The sequence below is a fragment of the Elgaria multicarinata genome, chromosome 6 (genome assembly GCF_023053635.1).
Source record: "Elgaria multicarinata webbii isolate HBS135686 ecotype San Diego chromosome 6, rElgMul1.1.pri, whole genome shotgun sequence".
Taxonomy (NCBI): domain Eukaryota; kingdom Metazoa; phylum Chordata; class Lepidosauria; order Squamata; family Anguidae; genus Elgaria; species Elgaria multicarinata.
The window spans coordinates 66587352-66613856 of record NC_086176.1 but is presented as its reverse complement, the minus strand read 5'-3'; positions in this window follow the sequence as shown (position 1 = coordinate 66613856).

Sequence of the window (26505 nt, the reverse complement as noted above, 5' to 3'; positions counted from 1 at the left end):
TAAGACCATGATGATATCTTAAACAGAAAAATACAGCTGAATTAGGGCCCGAACAATAAATCCTATGAAGTGCTAATCATGAGTGAAATCCAGAATACAGATGAAGCTTAGCTCCCATTGACAACTGTGTGCAGAATTGCAGCCAAGTTACTTAAGCATCTTTTTGCCTTTCAGTGGCTACATGTAAATGGGCAATATTAATTAGTCTTAGAAATTAGAAGACATACATTCCAGTAACAAAAAAGTTTCCTTCTTCAAATTCTGCATCAGAAATCAGTTTCCATACCACTATATTGCCTTTATTTGGTTTCAATCTTTTTTATTGCTGTTTTATTTATTTAACTCATGTCTTCTGTCCTTTAAAAATAACCTTTCCCCCTAAGTAGGGTTGGTGTTATATACACTGGCTAACAAAGATTACGTCAGCCTTCCCTGGGTAGAGTCACAGTTGGCAAACCATCTAGCAAAAGGTACTCCCTAGAGCGTCATCAGATGAGCATTTTATCGCATGCTCATTACTGCCCACTCACGGGTTTTTTGTGCATCCTTTAGATGATGATGTCTGCCTCCCACGTGCCTCCCACTCCTTCCTCTCGTTTTTCCATTACAAAAAAAGATCCAGAAAATCCGACTTATTTTTTTAAAAAACAAAACTTGCAACCATTTCCTGCTGTGTGCAGGTAAAGCAGTGCAATAAAAACATCCACTGAATGGGCTACGTGGTCGTTGCTTCTTCCTCTTTCTCTCCCATTGTAAAGAGATTGTTGCTACTGTGGGACAGAAGCAGGAGGCCATAGTGACAGTAGGGAAACGCGAAAATCCCCCCGACTGATGACGCCCCTAGCCACTGATATCACCACATCCAAGAAAAATGTTGGGAGTCAGGAGAATCCCCAAATTTTGTACTTGATTCTTCAGGGCAGTGGGGAGTGCCAATAATCCAGAATAGGTTGCATACCTCCACCCCAATCAGCAAAACTCCAAACAAACTGTACCTCCAGCTTGTCTAGATTAAGTTTCAGTTTGTTTCCCCTCATCCAAATTTGTTTCCCATCTTTTTTAAACTAAAAAACTGCATACTCTTGATTTAAGAAATTACTTCAGTCTGCTGAGTAGAAAAAAAACCCTAATTACACAGGCTACAGAATATTTTCCGATGCTCTATGCCAAGAAAAAAAAGGGGGGCGGAGTCCACAACCATGTTTCATATATTCAAGAGTTTCCATATTCAGCATTTTCAGCTGTGCTAAGAATTTGGTTACTCCATGGCTCTACCACTAAGTTTGTTGAAGCAAAGCTAGCTTCAAGCTAAAATCCAACTGCAGCAATACACACATTATTGAGAACAGGGATCAGCCCTATCCTATCATGTAATGCTGGCAGAGTCAGGTCATCGGCTGGTGCACAACCCAGCAGGATTCTCTATGCCATCATTACACCACTAATCAAGAACTACTCTGGTGCTGCATAAATACAGGCAACAGGGCCCCTTCCCCTGCCCAAAGGTTATGCTCCTTATTCAAGATATTTCTCTCCTACCAGGGCAGGTCTCTGAAGGAGAGAGAATGAACACACACAGAGAGAAAGGAATATGAATATTGAATTTGGTGAAAATATTAGGCACATAATGCCTTTGAGCTATTTCTCAAGGCTCCCTGAGGGCTACATTTCCTGGTATGATTCCATATTTTACCCTTGAGATGAGAACCCACAGACCAATTTCAAATCTAAAAGAATGCATACATTTAAGTTAAGGCTTTGGTTTATACTTTATGAGAATTCCCTTTCAGTAAGACAAGGATTTCCTTAATGGTGTTTTGTTTTGTTCTTGCTTGACTCCTCCCCCACCTGCCATGGTTTCTTTACTCTTAGAGCAGGGGTAGACAACTTGGTGCCCACCAGGTGTTTTGAACTACAACTCCCATCAGCCCCAGACAACATGAGCAATGGTCAGTGACTACAGAAGTTGTAGTACAAAACATCTGGGGTGCCTGGCCCTATCTTAGAGGATATAGGAAGAAAACTGAAAACTTAACCATGCCAGCAACACAGACCAGCCAAAGTTCTGGGCAGGGTGCCAAAAGCATTGTGTTGTGAAGTTCCTTTTCAGCTGTAAAAACAATCTCAACCCTGAAATTCTGCCATAAAATCATAAGATAAAAATCCCATGCGACCATTCTAGGATCTGCAAATACATTTCTCTGCTCCATGCAGCCATTTACACTTGCCGAGTCTGTGAGAAAGAGACAGGGCCTTTTTGTCTGGAATTCTGAATTCCAAAATCTGTTCATTTTTTATTGCTCCTTCATTATATAAAGCTGTTTTGGATTAGCAAAGAGTTCATAAAACTGAAAGACTGAATTCTTTTCACCAGTCCTCTATGATGTTCTGTTTTCTCTGACTGTATTAAACTGATGTGGGATTATAAAGGTTCCCTGTTTCTACATAAGCTTATATGGATAATATCCAGACAAATGAACTGATTTAAAGGCTTTAATAAAATGTATAAAGCACCCCAAACTAACTTAATGTTGGACACAGTGGTCCAAGTAAGTATGCACACCAGTGCACTGGAAGCCTTTCCCATTGTTTCTGTGAGGGATGGGAATGTATTTTAAAACTCTAACCATGAACCAAATAGCTGCATTTGAGAAGGCTGATTCTGAATTTCCTCAAGTTTCAGAGGTGGCTTCTTGGTTGTTGGTTTTGGGGGGTTTTTTGATGGGGGAAGAAGGGATGACAGGTGGTGATTTGAAACTGCACTACATGCTTGATATTCACACACACCCCTTTTAAACTGATGCACTAATTCTGAAGCTGCAGACCTGATCCACGAAACACTTCATATCAAAGTCTGTCAGTTCAAACAAATTTGATTTTGTGACACATGTGCTTAGAACATCCTACATCTGAGCATGCAGTTGCCCTGTGCTTTTGGTGCAACAGCTGTTCTTTCATATCTCAACCTAAGCCAGAGAGAGTCCCCATGCTCTGCTTTTTAGGTGAAGCCAGTGCTAGAGCACCATGGGTTTTCACTATGTAACTTCTTTTTGAGGACATGGTCAAAACCATACCATGAAAAATGACCATATTATTATACTGCATAATAATTAGAATACTTAATTATAGTACTTACGGCACTCACTATAATTAAGTACTATAATAATTTCCATCTTGAGCTTGATGTGTTAGATCATTTGAACTATTGACACCACTCTGTGTGAGGCTTGCAATAATCAAGCGGTGCTTCCAGACAGAGGGCTCCTAGCAAATGAAAGGCATGTGTAGCTGTTCTTTTTCTCTTCAATGGATATTGTGTTAAGGAAAAATAGGGAAGAAGCTGTAATAAAATATGAGAGGACTGCAAGTTGGAGACAACATCCGGACCAACTGTAAACCTCCATAAATGAGGCAGGGCTATGGCACCATAAAAGCCTCATCTGGAAGCATCCAAGGTTGCCAGCTTAGTTCCATTCATGAGAATCCTAATGTCATGTTGTTGTAAAACCAAGAGCACTTCCAAGTGTTGTAAAAGAAACTGAAATCAATAAAGGGCAGAGAATATGTGCTATGATCTGAACAACAGCTTTGTTCATGGGAACCTTCTTAAGTTAGCTCTAGGAATATAATTGAAACTCTTTTGCATTTGATCCACTTTTTTGCTTACTTCCCTATTTTCCTGCCAAATGTTTGAGTCATTAGTAAACAGGGAGAAGGTAATAAAACCAATATGTTCTGTGGCTTTTTTTGGGGGGGGGCGGAGGGAGTATTTTTACTCTGTGCAAATTTCATATCCCATTCTGGACATGCCAAAATGGAAATAAGGGGCAGTACCCAATCCTACCCACGTGCTAGCAGACTCCACCAGTAGCTTAACAGCAAGCTTGCAGATCCTGCAGTGATAGGAAATGAGCAAAATGCTGGTTTCTGGAAAAGGGCAGGTCAGTAGAGCTTTCAGTGGAGCTATGCCAGAAATGAGCATTTCCAGAATTACTATCAGAAGTGCTATATTTATTTATTTATTTATTTATTTATTAATTACATTTCTATACCGCCCAATAGCCGGAGCTCTCTGGGCGGTTCACAGAGTTCTTGTTGCACAAGCAATGGGTCTCACTGGTGCAATAAAAATGGCGGGAGTGCAGTGCAATATTGGATACTGCCCACTATGTTTAAACTTGCTAGGAAGACCAACATATCAGTCATTTTATCACTATGATTACTATTTATCTACAGTACAATCACAAACTTGTATTTAATTCCACTGAAGGCTTTACATTTAGAGGTAACATATATTCCCAGAGGGGGGCTAACTACATGTTACATCAAGGGCAGACAACCTTTTACCCTCCAGATGATTTGGGCTACAACTCCCATTAGCCGCAGACAGCATAGTCAGTGGTTAGGAATTATGGGAGTTGTACTCCAAAACATCTAGAGGGGCCTTGGTTGCCTTCCCCTGTCTTGGAGGATGCACCCTTGTAGTAAGCCACTAAGACTCAGTGTGTACACAGAGAGAGAGAGATTACGTTTTAAAATAGTGACTTATTTTTCTGACTTCATTCTTTGGGCAATAATAAAACAATCCCAGTTAGTTCTATATTTAAAAGCCCCTTTAAGAGTTAAAAAAAAGGTATGTAAATAATTATACCATAAGAAATCCTCCATGTCCATGGCTGATAGGAATGTGTTTCTGGCTGTCAGTCAGTCCTGGATAATAAACCTACAGAAATATGAAAAGAGATCAAATATTCATCATAAGATTGCAATTATTTGCAGGAATCTAGTCTATAATTGGGATCAGAGTGCTAACAAGGTCCATACTCAAGATTCTCAAGATTTTATAAAAGCAGGGTGACTGTATGGAAAGGAGGGCAGGTCTCCTGTATCTTTAACAGTTGTATTGAAAAGGGAATTTCAGCAGGTGTCATTTGTATATGTGCAGAACTTGGTGAAATTCCCTCATCACAGCAGTTAAAGCTGCAGGAGCCCTGCCCTCTTTTGTATCTGGTCAAGAAGGCAGGGCTCCTGGAGCTTTAACTGTTGTGATGAAGAGGGAATTTCACCAGATGCTGCATGCATACAAATGACGTCTGCTGAAATTCCCTTTTCTTTACAACTGTTAAAGACACAGGAGCCCTGTCCCCCTTTTCATATGGTCACCCTAATTGTGGCTGAATTTCCAATACTATAAGTAGTGTAATGGAAAGTTCAAAAAGCTCTTGCTTTCAGAACACTATAAGAGAAAAGCAAGCAGAAATTCTGAAATTGATCTGTTCTTTAGCTCATGTACAAGTATCACAAATTGGGCCTGTTCAGACAACATGCTAAGCCATGGTTAGTCTGGTAGCCCTTTTGCAGCAAATGGTTATTGAGCATGTTTAAACTGTGGTTATGCAGCCACCACAGTTAGGAATGGTTCACATGACATGCTAAGTCATGATTCACATACCACACTAAGCCAGAAGGTTTAGCTCAAAATGCTTAACCACTATGGCTTAGCGTTTCATCTGAACGGGGTCATTGTGAGACTAAGGCTTCAATCCATTGCATACTTAAAGCCCCATTGAACATAGTGGGACTTACTTCCTAATAAACATGCACAGGATTTTACTGCATAAGGTGCTATCATCTTGTAGCGAAGAACTAGTGTCTGAGTACTTTTTTCTCCTCCTTCCCAATTTGTTTTCCTGATGATGATGATGATGATGATGATGATGAACCCTCACAGTAAGGACTGCCTTATATTTGATCTTTGTATGCCGTTCTGGGAAACATTCTCGGCTGAAGAATGATATGAAAAATACTATAAATAAATAAAGACGCAAATGGGCACACACCACCACCACGTATTTTGAGAAGACTCTCGGGGTGGTTGCAAGGCCGAACGGAAGAGTAGTGTATGGGTAGATAGTGTTGTCTATCACAAAGCGGAGATACTTGCAATGCGAGCTGTTTATGGATATGTGAAAATATGTGTCGCGTAGGTCGAGGGAAGCAAACCACACATTTCTGGAGAGAAGTGGAAGGATGGCTGCAAGCGACACCATACGGAATTTCTTTGGTATAAGGTGAGTATTTAGAAGATGAAAGTCTAATATGAGACGAAGTCCTCCATCCTCCTTCGGCACTGTGAAATACTGTGAGTAGAAGCTGTAGAGACACTGGCTCCAAGGGACTGGTTCTATAGCGCCCTTGGTGAGTAACATCTCTACTTCTGCTAGTAGGGTAGAATTTGGTGGTGTTGGTTTCATGATGCCTAGAGGAGGGAGGACGTCGAACTCCATCCGATAGCCCTTTTGTACAATCGACAAAACCCACTTGTTGGTAGTAATCTCTGTCCATGTGGAAGGAACGAAGCAAGACACTCCGTAAAAGTAAGTGGGAGAGTGCAGTAAATGATCGAGTCAAACACATCGTAGAGCAGTACCTTCCGCTCTATGGAAGGGGCCCTTGTTCTTAGAAAACTGGTGTGGCTTTCTTTGCTAAAAAGACTACTGATGGAACAGAGCTGGCAGTGACAGATGCTGATGCTGTTGACTCTGCACGAAATTGGGTCAGGGCCGAGACCAGGATTGATATGATTGAAATTGAGGCCCATCTTATGTGCTGTTGCTTTAGCCTTCTGTACAGCATCAAATGCCTCATCAGTTTTGTCATTAAATAGGCCCGATCCGTCAAAGGCAAGTCCTCAATCCTCAAGCATGCCTCTTGCGATAAGCCCACCAACCACAGCCAAGTGTGTCTTCTTAAGGCAATAGCTCCAACTAGAACCTTCGAATTGAAATCCACTTGATGTCTGGATGTGTGGATTTGTTGTCTTGACAATTTAACAGCTTCATTGTGGAACAGACGAGCCAGATTACACTTGTTCTCAGGAAGGTGCCCCATCAACTTTCCGAGCTTCTCCCACAATAAAAGCTGGTATCCTGACATCGCTGCCTGAAAGTTTGAGATACTGAGGCAAAGGGACGCCAAAGAATAGATTCGCCTTCCAAAAAGATCTAAGCGGTGTCCCTATTTATCAGTGAGGGATGTATGCTGGCGTGTCATTTTCCACTGCACTGCTTTCACAATAATAGAATTTGGGGAAGGGTGCTGAAACAGAAAAGATGCTTTGTCCTGCTGTACCTTATACAAGCCTTCCAGCCTCTTGGAAGTCAGGGGCATTGACAATTGAGACTTCCATGACTGCCTTATTGTGTCAAGAAGGGCTGGTAACATTGGTATCAAGACAGGACGGGTAGCATCGGTTGCCACTGAGTTGAAAACAGGGTCTTGGATGGTTGATGCCCCCTGCTGAACCTGGAGTCCAAGAGCCTGAGCCATTCTCATCACCTGGTCAGAAAATTGGCCCAAATCCTCAGATGGAGAGAGTGCCTCTTGAATAGCCACCTCTGCATCAGGGGATACGATCGATGGGTGAGCCGATGATGTAGAAGAAGATTCTGAGCAACAATCTTCTGGTTCAGAAACTGTGGAAGTCGGTACTTATGGGTCTCCTCTTGGTTGCTGCTTAGAAGTAGGGAGGTGCTCTTTTAAGAGCTCCCAACCCAAAAACTGTGATATCGAAGGAGTTGGTTCCAAATCCTGTGTTGATTGGTGATGGCCCCACAATTCTGACAGGGTGCAAGTCTCGTGTCTGTCACAAGGTTCTGCTGGGCGAAGGTAACTCTGCCAGTAGTTGCTGACGGCTGGGGAATTCTTCTGGCCTCGATATCGATGAGGAAAGCTGCCGTCGACAGATGATCTCCTCCTGTCTCGATACCAATGCGGATGACTGTTGATGGGGAGCTGATACCCATCTGGAGTCTCACTATCATAACCCCTCCTGTCGTAAAAGTCATATTCCTCATAACGGGGCCTATAATATGAATGACCCTAGTCGGAGCATCTGTCATGCTCTCTTGGAGATCTGGATCTCTCTCTGGAGCATTGTCTAATGATAGCCCCTACTACATGTGGTGGAAAACAGAATCTGGGGAGTCTCACCTATAATCTCACCTTGGTAACCTATGTTCTGGCTCCAGGCGGTGTAAAGATGGAGGAGACGGATCACGAATCTTCCCCTCCAAGGTTAATGTGAAAGGCCTCTGGTCGACTGATGGGAGATTGCTCACCATTGGAATGGGAGACTGTAGAAGAGGTGGTAATGGTAGTACTCCACACGGTACTGATGGTTGATCCGGTAATGCCATTGTCTCTTCCAGTATCGGCGATGGCCCTCTCTCGGCCAACTGTAGCAGAGAGACATCGATATTGATGGGTTCCGATGGGGTCGGCAACCCAGGAGGCAGAGAAGCGGATGGCCCTGGTAAAGGGACCGTGGCCACATTCTGAGACTTTTTCTTTTTCTTTTCATCTGATGTACCAGAGACACCCAGGTTAGCAGTCTTGGCTCGTTTTGACAACTTCTTTGCCAATGAGACCATTAAAGCTCGTTCCAGAGCAGGGGGCTGATCACGGGGAGCACCGTGAATGTCCCTCCATGGCCATGACCGACCTAGGCTGATCCCCAGTGGATATATCAACATCTTGGAGGGCTCAACTCCACAAAATTGTCTTTAGTCTGTCTGACCTGTTCCGTCTGGTTTGCTTAGAGAAGGCCAGGCAGAAGTGGCAGGATGCAACAACGTGCCCTTCACCTAAACAGAGGAGGCACAGAGAATGTCCATCTGAAGGTGGAAGTTTGCTCCCACATCTAACACATTTTCTAAATGGTGCCCTGAGGACCATGCACCCCGTAGGGTAATCCAGGGATTATGATAAGGATCCGAAGAAAAAAATCCCTGGGACACGAAGGATTAATCCTCCTCCTTCTTTTTGAAGCAACGCCTCAAAGAATATAATAATCTAGATGAGAAGATCCCAAACGAATGCTGCCACGATGGAGCTCAAAAGAGAACTGAGGGAAATGGGCGGGAGCTCCTGATACATGTGTAGTATGACGTGGGGGAGGGGCTCCCACCCAAAATGCCTTGGCTATTGAAGTTTCCTGAACGGGTCTCCACACAGGCGCAAAGCCCATATGTGTGATGCACAGAGACCACGATGAAGAAGTATGGACATTTGGAGAACCTTGGCTGACCAGATTGGTATTCCAGGTAGGCTGGATTTGGCCCATGGGCCTGAGATTCAACACCGCTGTTTTAATGCAACCAGACTCAGAGAAGGATGGATGCAACAACTAAGAAAGGTGAAGAAGGAATGGGGAGAGGTAGAGGATGGAAACTGTAAGTTAAGAGTTGACCCACGGAAGAATCTTGTGGGTAGAGCACCCAAATCCTGTCAGATTCTGAGTGTAACATCCACCACTGCATGCAAAGCATCACACTAACCTATGGCCCCTCCCTGACTAATGACTAAATTCCAACCAGTGTTTTAATTATCTTCCTGTTTTTATTGTTGTTTGTATTTTGTATTTCAATTTGCTGTACTGCTCTGATATCTTTGATATGTAGAGGTTTATAAAGTCCATATCAACTAACAAAATGCAGGGGGAAGATCAGGACCAGGACCGTGGCATGGAGCGCTTTCCCACTACACCATGGTCCTGAATGAAAATTCCTTATCCCAAAGGTGCTATTCACACCCAGGCAGGGCCGTATTAAGGCAAGCTGATGCCCTAAGCACAGTCCAAAAATGGCGCCCCCTTGGCCCTTCTATTGCTTAGCTGGCAAGACATTAAGACTCAATAAGTGCTGAAGGTGAAATAAGACATTAAAAATGCAGTTTTCTTCAAGGAATCCCCCACGCCTGAACACACAACTATATTAAGTATAAACTGTTTTTATTATATTTAATTAACACTAAATAGCAGCAAACAATATAAGCAAATTACTTACTTATAATTACGGCAACAGAAAAAAATACGAATTTTCATCACTTTTTAATGCATTTTTAATACAATTGTTATAAGGGAAAAAACGCAAACGCAAAAATTATTTATTTATTTATTAATTACATTTCTATACCGCCCAATAGCTGGAGCTCTCTGGGCGGTTCACAAATTTAGATGGCTACAGCTATGGTACCAGTAGTCTGTGGTGCCCCCCTTCCCTTGGTGCCCTAAACCACAAGCTTATGTTGCTTAAAGGTTAATCCAGGGCTGCACCCAGGAGGCAGGCTTCTTTGTGCCAATGAATGCTTCCTTCTAAGGGCAAAAAGCAACTTCAGGAGTGACTTTCAGCAGGAATGTGGCACATGAGGAAAGGGGTTAACTCTCGGCATAGTATGGTCCCAGGCCTGCAGTTGTTCTTCAACATCAAGAAATAAAAAATAAAATAACATCTACATAAAATGCTAAATGCATTTTTCATATATCATCCAGTTTGGTCCTTAGTTATTTCTTTAAAATACAATGGATTCGATAATAAACTAGTTTGGCATGACAACAATTAAAATTATCTGTTCCTTGCTATCTCATAGCCCAGCTTCCCCCAACCTGCTGCCCTCCAGATGTTTTGGATTACAACTCCCATCAGCCCTAGCCAGCATGGCCAATGCTCATGGATGGTGGGAGTTGTATTCCAACACATTTGGAGGGCACCAGGTTGGGGAAGGCTGTCATAATCATTAATAGGTACCCAGACACGATAACCTCTTTAACATTTATGTATTGATCATTAGCTAGCTAACAAAGGAAGTCAATGCTTGTGAGGATGGGAGATAGGTTAGCAGCCATGGAGAGTAACGATACAAAACTTGTTTAATGAAAGCACAAGAAAAATAGTATTCCTTAGATTTATAGAATTCCCCAAAGAATAAATTTTGTGCTGTCTCCTCCACATGGCAAAAATTGTTCTAGTGTCCCAATGGACTGCTGTGACTTACTAAATATATAACTAGAACTAGCCGTCAGCCTACAGAGGCCCCCAAAGCCTCTCACTAGAGCTTCGTAACTAGATGCTCAGGGAGACAGGAAACTACAAAGACATGTTCTGACATAGTGCAAGATGAAAGGATGTGCAATAGCCCAGCTGGTAGCAAGAACGAACACTCTTGGCCAGAGGTATCCTGCAGCAAGTGTTGTCATTTGACACCTGTATTGTTTCCTGAAGGCCAATTCAGATGACCTGCTGTGCATAAAAGTAAATCTTTACTTTAGCTAGTGTCACAGCGAATTGGTGCTTGATTGCTCACAGCTTACCAGTCAGCATGCCATAAGGTATCAGGGCCAATTTGTGTAAGTATTTATTCCACCTAAATCTATCTATCTATTTATTTATTTATTTACATTTATATACTGCACCCCATTCAAAATTTCGAAGCAGTGTACAAGATAAAATAAAATAAAAACAGAATAAAACACTTTAAAACAGATTTTAAAATAAGCAAAATGTACAGTGGCTGGTCATTAAGGAAAGGCTTCCTGGAAAAATGACGTTTTCAGGAGGCGCCAAAACGAACACAAAGTTGGCGCCTGCTTGACTTCCAGAGGCAGGGAATTCCATAGGAGGGGGGCTACCATGCTGAAGGCTCTTCCCCTGGTGGACTCCAATCGGAGGATGGGTCTATGTGGAACCACCAGGAGCAGGCCCTCGGATGCCCTCAGTGACCAGGCAAGTTGATAGGGGAGAAGGCGTTCTCTCACGTATCCTGGTCCCAAGTTGTATATAAAAGGTTATGTGGATTATTATCATTTAAAATATTTTATACCGTTTTTAAAGATTCTCAAAGATTAAATCTTCTCAAGATGTTTACAGAATAAAATCATTTTAAAAAGTAGCATTGCAAAGCCATCCCAATACAAATAAGTAGGTTAACACTATATAATCTAAAATAGAAAATATGGGCCAGCATCACTTAAAAGCAGACTGAAAAGCATCCAGGTATTTAAGGTGAAGACCTTTTTATTCTCCCAGCATTTTAACAGTCTATAAATAAATTTTAACTTGGTGCTTTGAATTTGTAATTTTGAATTGCTGCTGTTTTTATCTGGTTGAGCTTTTATACTGTATTTTATATTATGGTTTTATACTGTTGTTTTATACTTTGAATAGCTTTAATTTTTGTGAACCACCCAGAGAGCTCCGGCTATTGGGCGGTATAGAAATGTAATAAATAAAATAAATAAATAAGTAATCAGGGAGGGAGCCCAGTATATCTCACATGGAAAAGGAATTCCAAAAGGATGGGGCCATTACAGAAAAGGCTCTCTCTCATGTCTTCCAACCTGCAAGATCTTAGTAGTGGGCACGTGAGCAGGGCCAATCTTAGGGCCCAGGCAGAGTCGAATAGGTCCAGGCATTCCTTCGAATTACCTGGTCCCAAACCATTTAGAGGTTTAAAGATCATTATAACTACTTTAAACTGGGTCCAGAAATGCACTGGCAACTAGTGGAAGTGGTACAGAATCAGCAGTATGTACTCTGACTGCCTAGTCCCTGTAAGTAACCAGGCAATAGCATTCTGCATCAACTGAAACTTCCAAACCTTTTTTAAAGGTAGCCCCTTGTAGAGTGTGTTCCAGTAGTCTAGTCTGAATGTAGGCAGCATTCTCCATATAGGGGTGCAGTTGACAAAACAACCAAAGCCGCTTCAAGGCACTCGTAATAACCAATAACCTCCCTAGTTAACACTGTGTCCAAAAGAACCCCCAAGCTGCACACATGGTCCTTCAGGGGAGAATGCAACCCCAATTCCTACCTCTATTTAGATTAGCAGGTATTTTCAACACATAGTATCTCCATCTTAACTGGATCACTGCTTGGTATAGGAAGGGCCAGTTTTAAGCAACTGAAGAAGGCCAAAGTCATTAGAGAGCCAGGCAAGCAAAAGTTGAAGCCTCTACAACTTCAGAATAAATCTATAGTGTATGCTTTTCCATAGTAGTTTTCCTCACTGGACCTAGGCCAGTCTAATTTTGGCTCGACATGACTACTTTATAGTAGTAATCAATGCCCAGCAGTGTGTGGCTAGTGATTTTTGGAGTAAAGGAGAGACGGTAACGGTGAATGCCATTGCTAATGCCCGTATGAATTCCTCTCTTGTTTCCATAGCTGCATCTACTCTGGCTCTGCATGTTTACTGGTATTCTTCTATAGCTTTTCTTTATTCCCTTACATCCAACAAATCAAGTCACTAAACATTAACAGACCAGTAATCTCTAAATGAGACGTGTAAGTCCTTCCTTGCTCCCTCTCCCTCTTCACACTGTAGAAAAAATAATAATTCATTCAACAAGCCCTCCTCCCACCACACCTCAAATGATTTAACAGACAGACTTTTAGAGGACATTATGCCATCTACTTCTTTATCAGTGAGCTCCCACCCCAAAATACAAAACTCTCTCCTTTATATATACTGTTTAGCTAAAGTGACCATGACATAGCAGCATTTTTGCCCTGCAATCAAAACATTATGGGTGCATGTTCCGATTACAGCTTTTAAACATCTATTTAAGATATTAGAATAGCTCCTCTGAGTGCTGGCAAAGACCATTTTTCCATGCAGAGAGGCAAAATGTGTGGGGTTGAATGTCAGGGGAGGAACTTTAGGAGCCTGCCCCTAAGGGCTTTTAGCCCACCTGGAAAGATTTACCACCCCCGGTTTAAATAAGCTGCTTCTGCAGTACATCAGTTCAGTAACACTTGCAAGAAACTGGCCCATCTTAGGAAAATTTTCTTGCAGGAGCCCATTAAGTGAAAACTTCCCTTGATACACGTGGCTACACAAATACTAAACTTCAGGGAAGAGGTTGTACTTCAGTGGTAGAGCATGTAATTTGCAAGCAGAAGATTCCAAATTCAATCCTTGGTGTCTCCTCTGTAGCCAGAGTTAGGTTTAGCAGGGAACTCTGTCTCCTTCCATGTTTAGAGTGCTGATGCCCATCAGAGTAGATAGTACTAGGCTAGATGGTCCAATAAACTGACTGAGTATAAGGAAGCTTCTTATGTTCATATAGATTATTGAAGATATCACTTTCGGATATCATAGATGCTAATTTCACCAAATTCTGGTCTATAAGGCCTAATCTACACCAAGCAGGATATTGCACTATGAAAGCGGTATATAAAAGGCAGGAGCCACACTACTGCTTTATAGCGGTATTGAAGTGCACTGACAACTGTTGGGCCCCACTGACACATACCGCATACCGCTTTCATAGTGCAATATCCTGCTTGGTGCAGATTAGGCAGTGTAGCACTGCAGGTAACATGCAGTGCTCCGTGATCCAACAAAAGGAAATATATAATGAAAATGATTTTTTTTAATGCAATGGCTCTAAACCAAAACCTTGTGCATAGGCATGCACAGAGCACACAGATATTAGGTTTTGTGCAAATCCACCATACAGGCTCTGACAATGCTGAAGGGCAACTGGTGGAGAGGAGAACAGGGTTCAGCTCCCTCCACCATCCAGATAGATTAGGGGTGGGAAGCCTATTTTGGTCTGGGGGCTGAATGGAAAGCAAGCAGCACACAAAGCTGGATCTGTACTATTATCTCCAATCATTGGCTGGAGATAACAGTGGAGATTGGCTCTGCAGACTGGATGGGGAACCACCATGGTTGGATTAGGTCTGTGGGCTGGAGTTTTTCCATCCCTCAAATAGACAGAGGCTTTTCAACCGCACAATCCAATTGTAAGGGTGTGTGTGTGTGTGTGTGTGAACCTCATCCAACAGGCATTACTGAGCAGGCAGCCATAGGATGCTGGATGCATGACCCCAGCCAGCAAGGGGATCAACCTGAAAATGTATTTCCATGTACAGATCACTCTTCCTGGGAGAGGATGAATAATTCCTTCAGACTGAATGTCACAGAAACATCTTAAACTTCATTTTGTGCAAAGCTCTGATAATGTCTGCAGGTTCATCAATGATCATTGTGGGAGCAATTCATCAGGTAGAGCTGCATCACAACCTGACACTGTATGGCACAATTCCATAGCACAGTACTGCTATGGAATTTCTCATATAGTGTGAAAAGTAGCACCTTCAAAAGAAAATACCAGATTCTGCAAGGTTTTGAACTCTTTGACCTTACCCGAGGCAGAGTTCCTCATCTGCTTTTATCCAGCTGTTTATCCAGTCTCACAAAGCACAGGGGTTCTGCAGAGCTGGCACACAGAAGCCATGTGACTTTCAGGAAATAGAGGTGCTAAATTAGCATGTCACATCACCCTGTGCCCAGCCTATGAGAAACCAAACCATCTCACTGTGCAGTGGCATGCATCAGTATTTAGCATGCCATTGAATGCAGGTTTGGCTCCACAACAAGGCACAGGGCAGGCCAATGGAATGTAGTAGCAGTGCGAAAGGGGAGGGGTGCTGCAAACTGAGCATTCCCTCCCCCTCTTGTTAGATCATTGGAATATGATCAGTCATGATTTACATTTGTTCCCTTCAAGATTAGCCCCATGAAGGACCAAAAAGCATGGGAATGACCAGGCTGCACAAAAAATAGTCAAAGAGCAGAGTTAGGGCACAAGATATAATCAGAGACTACTACCCAGACAAATATCAGTGCCAGAGGGTAAGAATCCAGGGACCAGAGCCAAAGTACAGGGCAAAGCAGAGCTGAGTAATTGGAGAAGAGGGTCAAAGCCAGGAGCTAAGAGCTGGAGCAGAGCCAGCATGACATCTGAGGGCAAGATACAGATCAAAGGTGAGGCCTAGGACACAGAGTAGTATAAAGGTGCCTGTACACCTATTCCAAGGCAAATATAATAGTCAGCCCAATATTTCAGGATAAGTTCCTTCAATAAAGTCAGATGTTAGTGAAAGATTTGATCGCCCCTACCGGTAAAAGCAGCAGGTCATTTTATAAACTTGACTTGAAGAAAACATGGGAAGTTTCCAAGGAGCTCCCTAGGTATACACGGTCACTTCCACCTGCACACCAGGACTTCCCCAGGTTCCTCCCCCATCCCTAACTACAATATAAGCTCTGCACACTCTGTTGAAGGTTGTTCCCCAAACTCCATAGATTTCAGGATTGGTTTATATAGCCTTTCCCAACCTGGTGTCCCCCTGATGTGTTGGACTACAATACCCAGCCTGCTGGCTGGGAATTATGCGAGTAATAGTCCAACACTTCTGGAAAGCACCAGGTTAGGGAAGGGTAGTTTGTCAAGGCATGTAGGGCTTATTGAGCCCTTTGGATCCCACACAACGTTTGTATGAAGTAGTGAGCAATTGGGAATGTCTGTGCTAGATACAGAATCAGAAACGCTGAACAAAGTCTTGTTTTTAAGACATTTAGTAATGGTATAGAAGCCATTTGTGATGATGTAGATTTAATCTGCAATCCTAAATACTTTTATGATGAAATCTCAGAGCAAGTGCCATTCAACTCAATGGAGCTTATTTCTGAGTAGATATGCATAGGATTGCACTGTACCTTGACTGGAAGCAAATTCCACTGTAATCAATAGGCCCTGCTTCCAAGTAAATATGCTTAAGACATGAGAGTAAGATTAATTGATTGATTTTTAAAGGGGAAATTGCTTGACAAATTACAGCTTCAGGAAAGCCGTGTGACATTAGCCAATATGCGAGATGACTCTTCTGTGTCCTCAGTTGTGATGACAGATGCACAGCTGTGGTTAGTTTTGTTACATATGTGGTTCAACTGACATTTATCATCAATTTTTGCTACTTGAGACGTAATGTTCCTTATTATAGAATGTGAGTTTTCTTTTTGGTGTTAGCAAACTAAAAATAATGTGTGATTAGCTGAATAATTTCCAACTGTATAAACAGAATTATCCTTAAAGTAGGCAATATTCACAGACTACTTAATCATGTCTGCTTTCAGTTCTTTAGCATGATCATTTATTTAATAAAGTTGAGAAAAATGCTTCATGGGTAATGGGTTATACTGTTAGTTTTACCCTACCCAGTGCCTGTTTACCCTACCCTGTGCCTGTTTGCATTCTCTTCCCCTCTTTATTGTTTTATTATGATTTTATTAGAATGTAAGCCTATGCGGCAGGGTCTTGCTATTTACTGTTTTACTCTGTACAGCACCATGTACATTGATGGTGCTATATAAATTAATAATAATAATAATAATAATAATAATAATAATAATATGGAAAAAAGTGTTTATAATAAGTTCTGAAAAGTACTAATCATTAGTTTGGATCCAGGTTTAGTCATAAGTAAGCACACTGAATATTGAAGCTGCAGCCATGGCTCATCATCTGAACCCAAGCAGCAGGGGTTGTGCGAGGGTTAATCCTAGAACAGGCCATGAGTTATACAAGAATTGTTAAACCCTTGCACCCCCACCGCCTGGGTTTAGATGGCATAAGCTGCAGCCCTGGCTTGAATATTCAAAATGGCTGCCCATCCGCACTGGCATGCATCCAGCCTACTGGGACTTAAATAAGCCATGGTGGCTTATTTGATTGTGTGAACAGGCCCATTAAGTTCTGGAGGAAGTGCCATATTTTCTTAATTTCTCGGTTTAATTGTTTCACAGTGCAAACCAGTGCATGTTTACTCAGAAGCAAGGCTCATGTGTTCAATGGGGCTTACTCTTTATAAGTAATTAGTAAGCAAGCAATTTATTATTTATACCCTGCTCTTCTGCAGTTGTAGTGTCTTACAGCAAAATAAACATAGATACATTCCCCAAATACAGTAAATAGGCTGTTCACATTAAAAACAAAATTCATATATATAAAGTGGCTAACAAAAAAAAAAATAGGTATCCTAAAATAGGTATCCATTGTTTGTTTCCACACACACAAATGCCTATTAAAACTCTCCCCAAAATCTTTCCTGATGGTTGCCTATTGTTTTAGATTAAATTTTGTAACAACATAAATACAATGTAACTCTAGTTAAAATGACATACTTGCAGTAATTTAACTCAGTTTCTTCCTTTGATAATGGATATCTTTATGGTGAAAAGCATAATTTGGATACAACAAAAGAGTGACATTTCATGACTTCCCACCTTTTCAACAATGGTTCATCAAACTTTACTCAGACTTCCTTTCTTTACTTAGTAGCCTATTCCCATTCCATTGGTTAGTATATGTAATACTGTTGGGCTGGCCAAACCCAAACACACACACACACACACACACTGTTGAGAATCCTGCCAACAGAGATGTCAGTTAGAGGTTATTATGGCAGATTTCTTTAATGTGAAAAATGAATGTAAGAAAAAAATACTGTCATAAACAATACTGAAAAGAGAAAATTGACAAATTGTTGTGCTTTTACTCAATGATTGCAGACACCATGTAGGGGGTCACCTGTTTCACTTCATGGGTTAAAACTGCTTTCTCTAAAAGGATGGCAAAATACATGTTTACAAAAGACTAAACCATTAAGCTGATATATAGCAAAAACATATGATATACAATATTAAATATTACTGCAGCCAGCTATAGTGACTTTTTAAAAATGTAGTAAAGGATATACTGGCCTGCTGTTTTGCTTTTGTTTGTTTTTGTTTATATCTTTGCATTTTCTAATGCACATCCCACATTAAGAATTCCTCTTGTTCTGAGTAATCCTTAATTCAGGAAGAGAGACTTCAAGTTTCCATTCAAAATGTCTGAAAATGGAAAATCTAACTCACAAGGACTTTTCAAGTGCATTATTCATTGTATGGCAGATCCCCAAAATCCCAATACATGAATTTTAAAGGTCATATTTGTGAACATGTGTTGGATTAAGCATGTCAAAATTATTTATTTTTAATGTGTTTTTTTAAAAATTGCTAAAACAATTCTTACCATTCTCAGATTCTATTAAGACTTAGGACTGCACTTTTTCTCTGGCAGCATGAAGAGAATACTCTGCAAAGGATTAAAAATTAAAAAAAGAAGAAAAGAACTCAAACCATGTCACAAAATACAAAGGGCAATTTGCCAAATAGCAAGTCAAACAAATTAAGTTGACAATTAAGATCAAAGACTTGCAAATCAATATACCTACATGTGCTTTATCCATCACCTTTCATTGGACTTCAGTGGTCTATAGCTTAAATATAGGACAAAGGAATCCCCAGTACCTGGATCTGCAAAACATCCCTGCTATTCTTAGCTCTTTGAAGTGCACTATACCCAATGCTTAACCCACTTTAAAAATCAAACAAGGCAAAAATAGCGCATTCTGTGCCAACTGCATAGCTTGTCCATTGTTCTCAGACATACTACCAGCTGGTTTTTTTCCCCTCCTCATTGAAGACAGCAGTATTACAGTCACACTTTCACAACCTAATAGCCCAGAGAGGGGATATTTTTGGAAATGGCACTGCATTACATAACCTCTAGCTCTCTCAAGCACAAAACACAAGCTCACACCTCTTCTCTGAGAAATTTTGCCGGAGAGTTCAATTTAATTTCTTGCAAAAAGAATCAATTGATTTACTATTTTCAAAACGCAGCTTCAATGACCTCAAAGTGATTTTCCTTTTTTAAAAAATGTACAGTCTGAAGCTTGTATTTTACCATTTGCAAAAGATTATAGTGATAAAATTAGTCTGAGCAAATAAATGTAAGGTTGCACCTTTGTAAAGAGAGAGAGAGAGAGAGAAGAAGAAAGGAAAATATTGTACATAACATTTTTTTTTATTTTTACACAATGCAAACTACATTTCATCCAAACACAGATTGTTGAATGTGCACAAAAATGCATAATTTTTTAAAAATAAAATCCACTCCAGGCTTAACTACTGTACATGTAAATTTGTGCAAGACTGTTGCAGGAAGAATGTCTGTTTCTAAAAATACACCAAGGCAAGGCAACCATTTATATCCCAAGCTTCAAAAATCCTCTTTGCGCAAAAAGACAAAGAGTTAAGTCTACATATTTCTCCTGCACTTTCTCCTTCTTCACACAGCCTTCTTTGGAAACACGAAGCAAGCGAGGAAAATGAAAGGGGGGAAAATTCCCAGCGTCTCTGTTACAAGCAGAGTCCAAGTAAAGAAGAGAAAAAGAAGGGGGAAAGGGAGGGGAAACCCTGAAAAGACAGGAAACCAAACAAAGAGCAGGGAAGAAATCTGTTTAAAAGGCTGTGCATTGGGGGTGGGGGGAATGTATATACTTACAGACAAAAGCCCCTGCTCCCTTCTCACTTTCTGTCTTTGCTACATGATCTGGAACACAAATGTGGATTTTAAAAGGGCAGCATGCTACAGAAGAGAATTTATAGAGGGGGAGAGGGAGGGAGAGAGAGAGAGAGGGCTGGGTAAGGGGGTGTGGGGAGGAATGACTGCAACTCTTTCAGAGTGCAGCCTCAGAAAACGAGGTGGGGGAGAGAGAGAGAGAGAGAGAGAAAGAAAAGGGGGTGGAGGTAGCAGCAAGAGGGGGGAATCTCTCTCTTCCCCCCCCCTCTCCCAGGCTTTGGTTGCCTGTGCTAGTTATATTGAACAATGAGCTAATTCTGATGGTAGCTGGCTGGGTGCCAAGTTCTCCCCTCCTCTCTCTCTTGCACACACACATTCGCACACGCCCTCCTCCCCCTTCCCCTTTGCTGCTGCAGAGCCAGACTGCTTAGTCTGCAATAATCTGTAGCTCAAAGTAACCGCCCCCTGCTCTCCCCCCCCCCCCCCGCGCCCCGTGCGCGCGCTCTCCTGTCTAGCAGCCGGAGAAGTACCCGACCAATGACTGGGCACAGGCCGGGGAATGCTGGAAACCCAACAGCAAGAATGGCGAGGAGGGGGTGGGGGGAGAAGCGGGCTAGCGCTCGTTTGGTCTCCTCCTCTCTTCTCTCCTCCCCCATCATTGCTCTGTGCCCAAGGCGGTACATTGCCTTTCGGTCCGAGCCCAAGTCTGGGCAAGTAGAGGGCACCCATTGGTGAACTGAGCCGTCGGTCAACCGACCGACCGTCCCCCCGCCGCCTCCACCACCATCACCCCCCTTACCGGTTGCTGCTGCTGCTGCTGCTGCTGCTTTCCAGACAAATAATAAAGAGCAGAGCCGGTGGGAGGGATGCCAGGCATGAAGCGCGGCCAAAGATCTGCACAGCCGCGGCGCGGCGCCAACCCTGAGTGGAACGGAGTTGGGGGGAGGGGAAGGAGGCTGTGGAGAGCAGCCACATACTGTAATAATAAACCTGCAGCGGCGGCGGCGGCGGCAAAGGGCATCTGAGGAGACGAGGCGGGAGGCAGCGGCAGTATCCGCCGCGCCGTTTTGCCTGCTTCTCTGCTTGTCATGAGGAGAGAAAATGGTGCACAAGGCGGGGGGAGAAGACACTGACACAGAAACACACAGGCGGGGAAGAGGGACAAGCAGAGCGAGGCGCGCACAGCCGAAAAAACCAGACAGAGCTGCCCGGGAAGCTGCGTACGCAGACACAGGCACACACAGCCCCCTGAATACACTCCGAGAAGAGGCGCTGCTGCTAACCCTGCGCACAGCATTCACAGAAGCGCAGCGAAGAGGCACTGGCCGAAAACACCCACTTAGGGAGCGGGGGCGCCGAGAGATCACGGCTAAGGAAACCCAGCAAAGTTGGAGTCAGTCCGGCCCACGACATTTTGCTGCCTGTCGTGGAACAACAAAGGGTGTTCTCGCCAGCCGCCCCCAAGTTAATGTGCACAATACTCAAGGCTAGCCAAGTTATTTTTACCACCGGAAGTGGAATATCACACAAGTTTCTCCCATGGGGAGTAAAAGTACATTAATATATGCAATAATTTGCTCCTCCCATGACACCCTGAATCAGTTCCCTTATGGTCACTTCACGTAATGATAGGGCAGGCCATGTGAGTTGTGCGCACATACCCACAAAAATGCACATACTTTTTTGTCCCCTGGATAAAAAGATGTTGAAACAATACTAAATCCTTCCAGAAGGCAGCTATGTTAGTTTATACATATGTACTATATAAAAACCTGAAACTCTCCATTATGCTCCATCCATCTGGTGAAGCGGCATATAGATCATGAAAGCTGGTGCCAGAATAAATTCATTAGTCTTTAGGATGCCACTACACTCTGTATTTTTTAACACCAAATCCTGTTTATCAGAGGCTAAAGCAGGCTGTATATGCCAAAGGCAGGGAGCCCTCTTTCAAACTGCCTTCAACTCTGAAAGAAACACAGATTCATCAGATGAATGTTATATCACAAGCCCGCTACTGCCCACTCACAGTTTTCCATGTGTCCTTTAGATGACGACATCTGCCTAATGTGCTCCTTCCCTTTTTTTCTGTCACAAAATGGACCCCTTTTAATCTGACTTTTTTTTTGGGGGGGGAGAACAGAATGTGCCACCATTTCCTGCTGTGTGCAGGAAAAGTGGCACAATAAAAACGTCCCCTGAACATGTGGGGCAGAGAAGCAATGGTAGGGAACCACAATCCCCCCCCCTCTGAAGACGCTCATAGTCACCTACCTGTCTGCCAATAGTGCGCACACACGCACACACACACACACACACACCCTCATGTTGCCTCAGTAAAAGTAAAGTGTTAAAGAGTAAGGCAGGATCACTACTGCTTTAAAGTGCTTTATAACAGTTTTGACAACCGTTGGGGCCCAGGACACACTCCATATACAGTTGTCAAAACTGTTATGAAGCGCTTTAAAGCAGCAGTGTAGATCCAGCCTAAATGTGGTGGCAAGCAGGCATGGGTGACTATAGAGTTCCTTTTGGATGCACTACCCAAGTTCAAATATAAGCATCCTATGTGGTGTGGCCTTTGCATTTTAACCTTCTTGATAACCCCTTGAAAAACACTTGTGTGCCAGTGGATATAAAAGGTGTACTTGAAATCCTAGATTCAAGTCTCATATTGGTGAGCTTTCAGAACAGATTTATTGTGGCATAAATTTTCATAAACAAGAAGCACAGCACAGGAATTGCTTCCAATTGTCCCCATCTTGCCTAATCATGTTTCCTCACAAGTAGATCTGTTGGCTAAAAGGTCCCACATCTTCCACTTAACACAAGAGGCTATAAACCTTCTCGGCACAGAGTGGTGAAATTAACTATGGAGCAGGGCATGGAATCATTACATGATTGTTTGCAATTTATTAGACTGCAACTCTTTGTCAACTTGCTACCCCAAACTGCAAGCTAGATTTACTCACAAGTAAATACCCTAACATACCATTCTACTCTTCAAACATATTGGAATTAAGCAAAGTAAATATCTGTTGGTTAATGGGATAAATATTGGCGAAAACAGTAAAGACATACCTTTCTTTAAATGGAGGTGCACTTGCTAATGCCACTTCTGGTTGTAAGACCTGAAAATGATCGGAGAATAAAAATGCTAAGTTATTCTAACATAACAGGGAAATTATTTGTATCATTATTGTGTTTTAAATTGTAAAACGCCTAGAGAATCTTATTTTATGAAATGTTTAATAAATTTAGGGCACAATCCTATGCGTGTTTCAACAGAAAAGCTGGGAGTTGTAGGACTTTTCTCTCTCTCTAAACGTGTAGGATTGCACCCTAAATAAATACAATGTATTGCCTTCAAACTGACACTTATGAATATGTTTAATTTTAGTAACAGAGGAAGTCGCCTTATATCAGGTCAGACTATTTGTCCATCTAGCCCAGTACTATCTACTCTGTCTGGCAGCCATCCTTGTCTCAGGCAGAGGGAAGGTTTCCCTAAAATAATTTTAGGGATGGGCACATAGTTCAGTGGCAGATCTGTATGTACTGCACGCAGAAAGTTCATGGCATCTCCCATTAAATAGATCAGGGCCGTAGCTAGACCTAAAGTTTATCTCAGGATTGTCCTGGGGTCATACCTGTTCATCTAAGTGCCACACAGGGCATCCAGTGCTCAGGCAGGGACGAACCCAGGATGATCCTGGGATAAACCTTAGGTCTAGCTACAGCCCTGATCTATTTAATGGGAGATGCCATGAACTTTCTGCGTGCAGTACATACAGATCTGCCACTGAACTATGTGCCCATCCCTAAAATTATGAGAAATCCTCTTTCTTTTCCTTTAAATAAGGCACTCGAAGACTAAGAACATATTTTATAGCCAATTTGTACTGATTCTTAGGAATCTAATAGAGAGAAATGACAAGGGCAAAGACAGTTTCAAATTTTAGGGTGCATGGAAGTGTCTCTAATTCATTTGTGCCTGTGGAACCAATGACATGGCAAATTAAATGTACTTATGAGAGAAGAGGGCGCTGTTCTGAGCGGGAAAAGAGACTTGCAAAAAGGTAGGGCAATAAAATTCTATTTAATATTGGGAAATGAAGGAAATTCAATGGAAGGCCATCAGCTCAATTGTCTGAGGGAAGAACTGTGGCATCAGGGCCAGCCCTCATCTCCTGGCCTGGACATTATCTGACCATTCTTGAACTTGTACTCGGTGGGGGGCAGACAGATGTTTCTGGATTGGGGTTGCTTTCCAAGACAACCAGAACTTGAGTAGATATCAGGGTCAGTGGCTGGTTCTTACAGGGTCAGTCCCTCTGCACAGTGGCACCCACCCACCCATTACCCAACCTCACAGTGTGGAGCAAGTAGAACCCTGATTCAGTCGGGGATCAAAGGGATGGGTGTCAGGGTGCAATGGGATGTTGGAGCAGGGCCAGCATGGGTGGCCCCATCCTCACCCCCAATTTGAACCTCCATGCATTCTTCATGAAACACATGGATAGGGATTTTGAGGTAGTTGGTTTCCTTGTTCAAGGATGGAAGTCTTGGTTTGAAAGCCCACCACTGCTAAGACTCTAAGCAACTTTACTGGAAGACATCCATAAGCCACCTTTAGGGCATTTCTACATGAGGTACTGTGCACTCGTCATTCCCTACTCAGGGTTGTTTATGGGGTTCTTTAGATAATGTCATGATCCTCCAGTTTCACTTCTGTGTCTAACAAGCACTTTTGGCAAGTTTTTTAAAGCAGGGAAAATGCAGCATTTAACTGTGAAAGTGAAAGAAAGTAGGATTTCCTCTTGTGTATTTGAATTATTCCACTATACCACAGCACCACTTAGAGGTTATGTTGAGGAAAGGCAGAAAGGAAATAAACATAAGAAGAGCCATGCTAGATTAGACCAATAAGGATTCTACACGTCGTACTGAAGGCGCTTGCATGCGCCCCCAGTGCGCCCCCAAAGTGATCGTGTAGCTTGCCTGTTCGAAGAGACGAGGAAGAGGCGGAGCAGGAGGCGGCTGGGGAATCCGGCCGCATCCTTGCCGCCGCCGCCGCCCACCTACCTCCTCGCCGGCCGGGTCGGAGAGCTTGGCGGAAGAAGGCGGGGCGGAGAGCGGAAGAAGCTCTCCGACCCGGCTGGCTCTTTCGCCAGCAGCAAGAGGCCGGCGGGGAGGTGGGCGGCAGCGGCGGCAGTGGCAAGGACGCGGCCGGATTCCCCAGCCACCTCCTGCTCCGCCTCTTCCTCGTCTCTTCGAACAGGCAAGCTACACGATCGCTTTGGGGGCGCACTGGGGGCATATGCAAGCACCCTCAGTACGATGTGTAGAATCCCCCCAAGAGTCTATTTAGACCAGCATTCTGTTCACACAGGGGCCAACTAGCTGTCGACCAAGAATCCACAATGCTCCTCATGTAGTGCTTGGATCACAATTCTGCAATGAAACTAAAAGTAGATGTAGCTGATTAACAGCCGATTAATGGCCTCATGTAGAAAACCTGCCACTATATAAACTGCTTTGAGATCTTTTTATTGAAAAGTGGTATATAAATATTCCAAATAAATAAACAGCATCAAAGGGCAAACAAGGAATGGGTGACATTTTGCGGTCCTCTGTGAAGGTCATTGTGTTATATAGGAATTGGAAAGGTAAACAGCAGCATGGACAAGAAATTAGCGATGTAAAGTGGGTTTGGGCCATATGTACAGGCATACCTTAAAAAGTGGGCTCACCGTGTCTTTTCTCCTGAACGATGAATGCAGCTTCCCTTTGCCTTTGCGATGCTTTTGCCAGACACCTGCAAACCGAACACCAAGAGCTCCATCAGAGCTCCATTACTGCACGCTCGTTACTGGGCACTCATGGATTTCCGCAGGTCCCTCTCATGACGTCGTCTGCCTCCTGTGCGCCTCCCGTTCCTTCTAGCCTTCTTCATGCCACAAAAAACACCCCAGCAAGTCCGACTTATTTTTAAAGACGGACGTTGCCACTATCTTTTCTGTATGCCGGAGAAGCAGTGGGATCAAAACAGCCAACTGAATGGGCCATGTGCATGTTGTTTACTTCCTCTTCTTTCGAAAGAGGAAGTAATGAAGAACAAACGTGCAGGCAGAGAAGTGACCTTAAGCAAATGTGATTTCCCCCTGTGTGATGACTCTCTGAGTCATCTGTATTGCACCTCCAAGCATGCTCCCAACAGACTATCTACCTTTTTTAAAACAAACAAACAACCATTGCCTTTCTTTGGTGCCTTAAAAAAACCCCTCATTTTTTAAAGAGTTGAAAAATTGCTTCTAGGGAAAGGGGGAGTTGGGTTTATGACCAATCAGCACAATGCATACTTTGGCTTTTAGCCCCAAGCAAGCAGCTGCATTAGAGGTTTTCCCTGATCTCAATCCTAGGGAATAGATCATATACAGATAATGAAAACATGCTGAGTGCGTTTC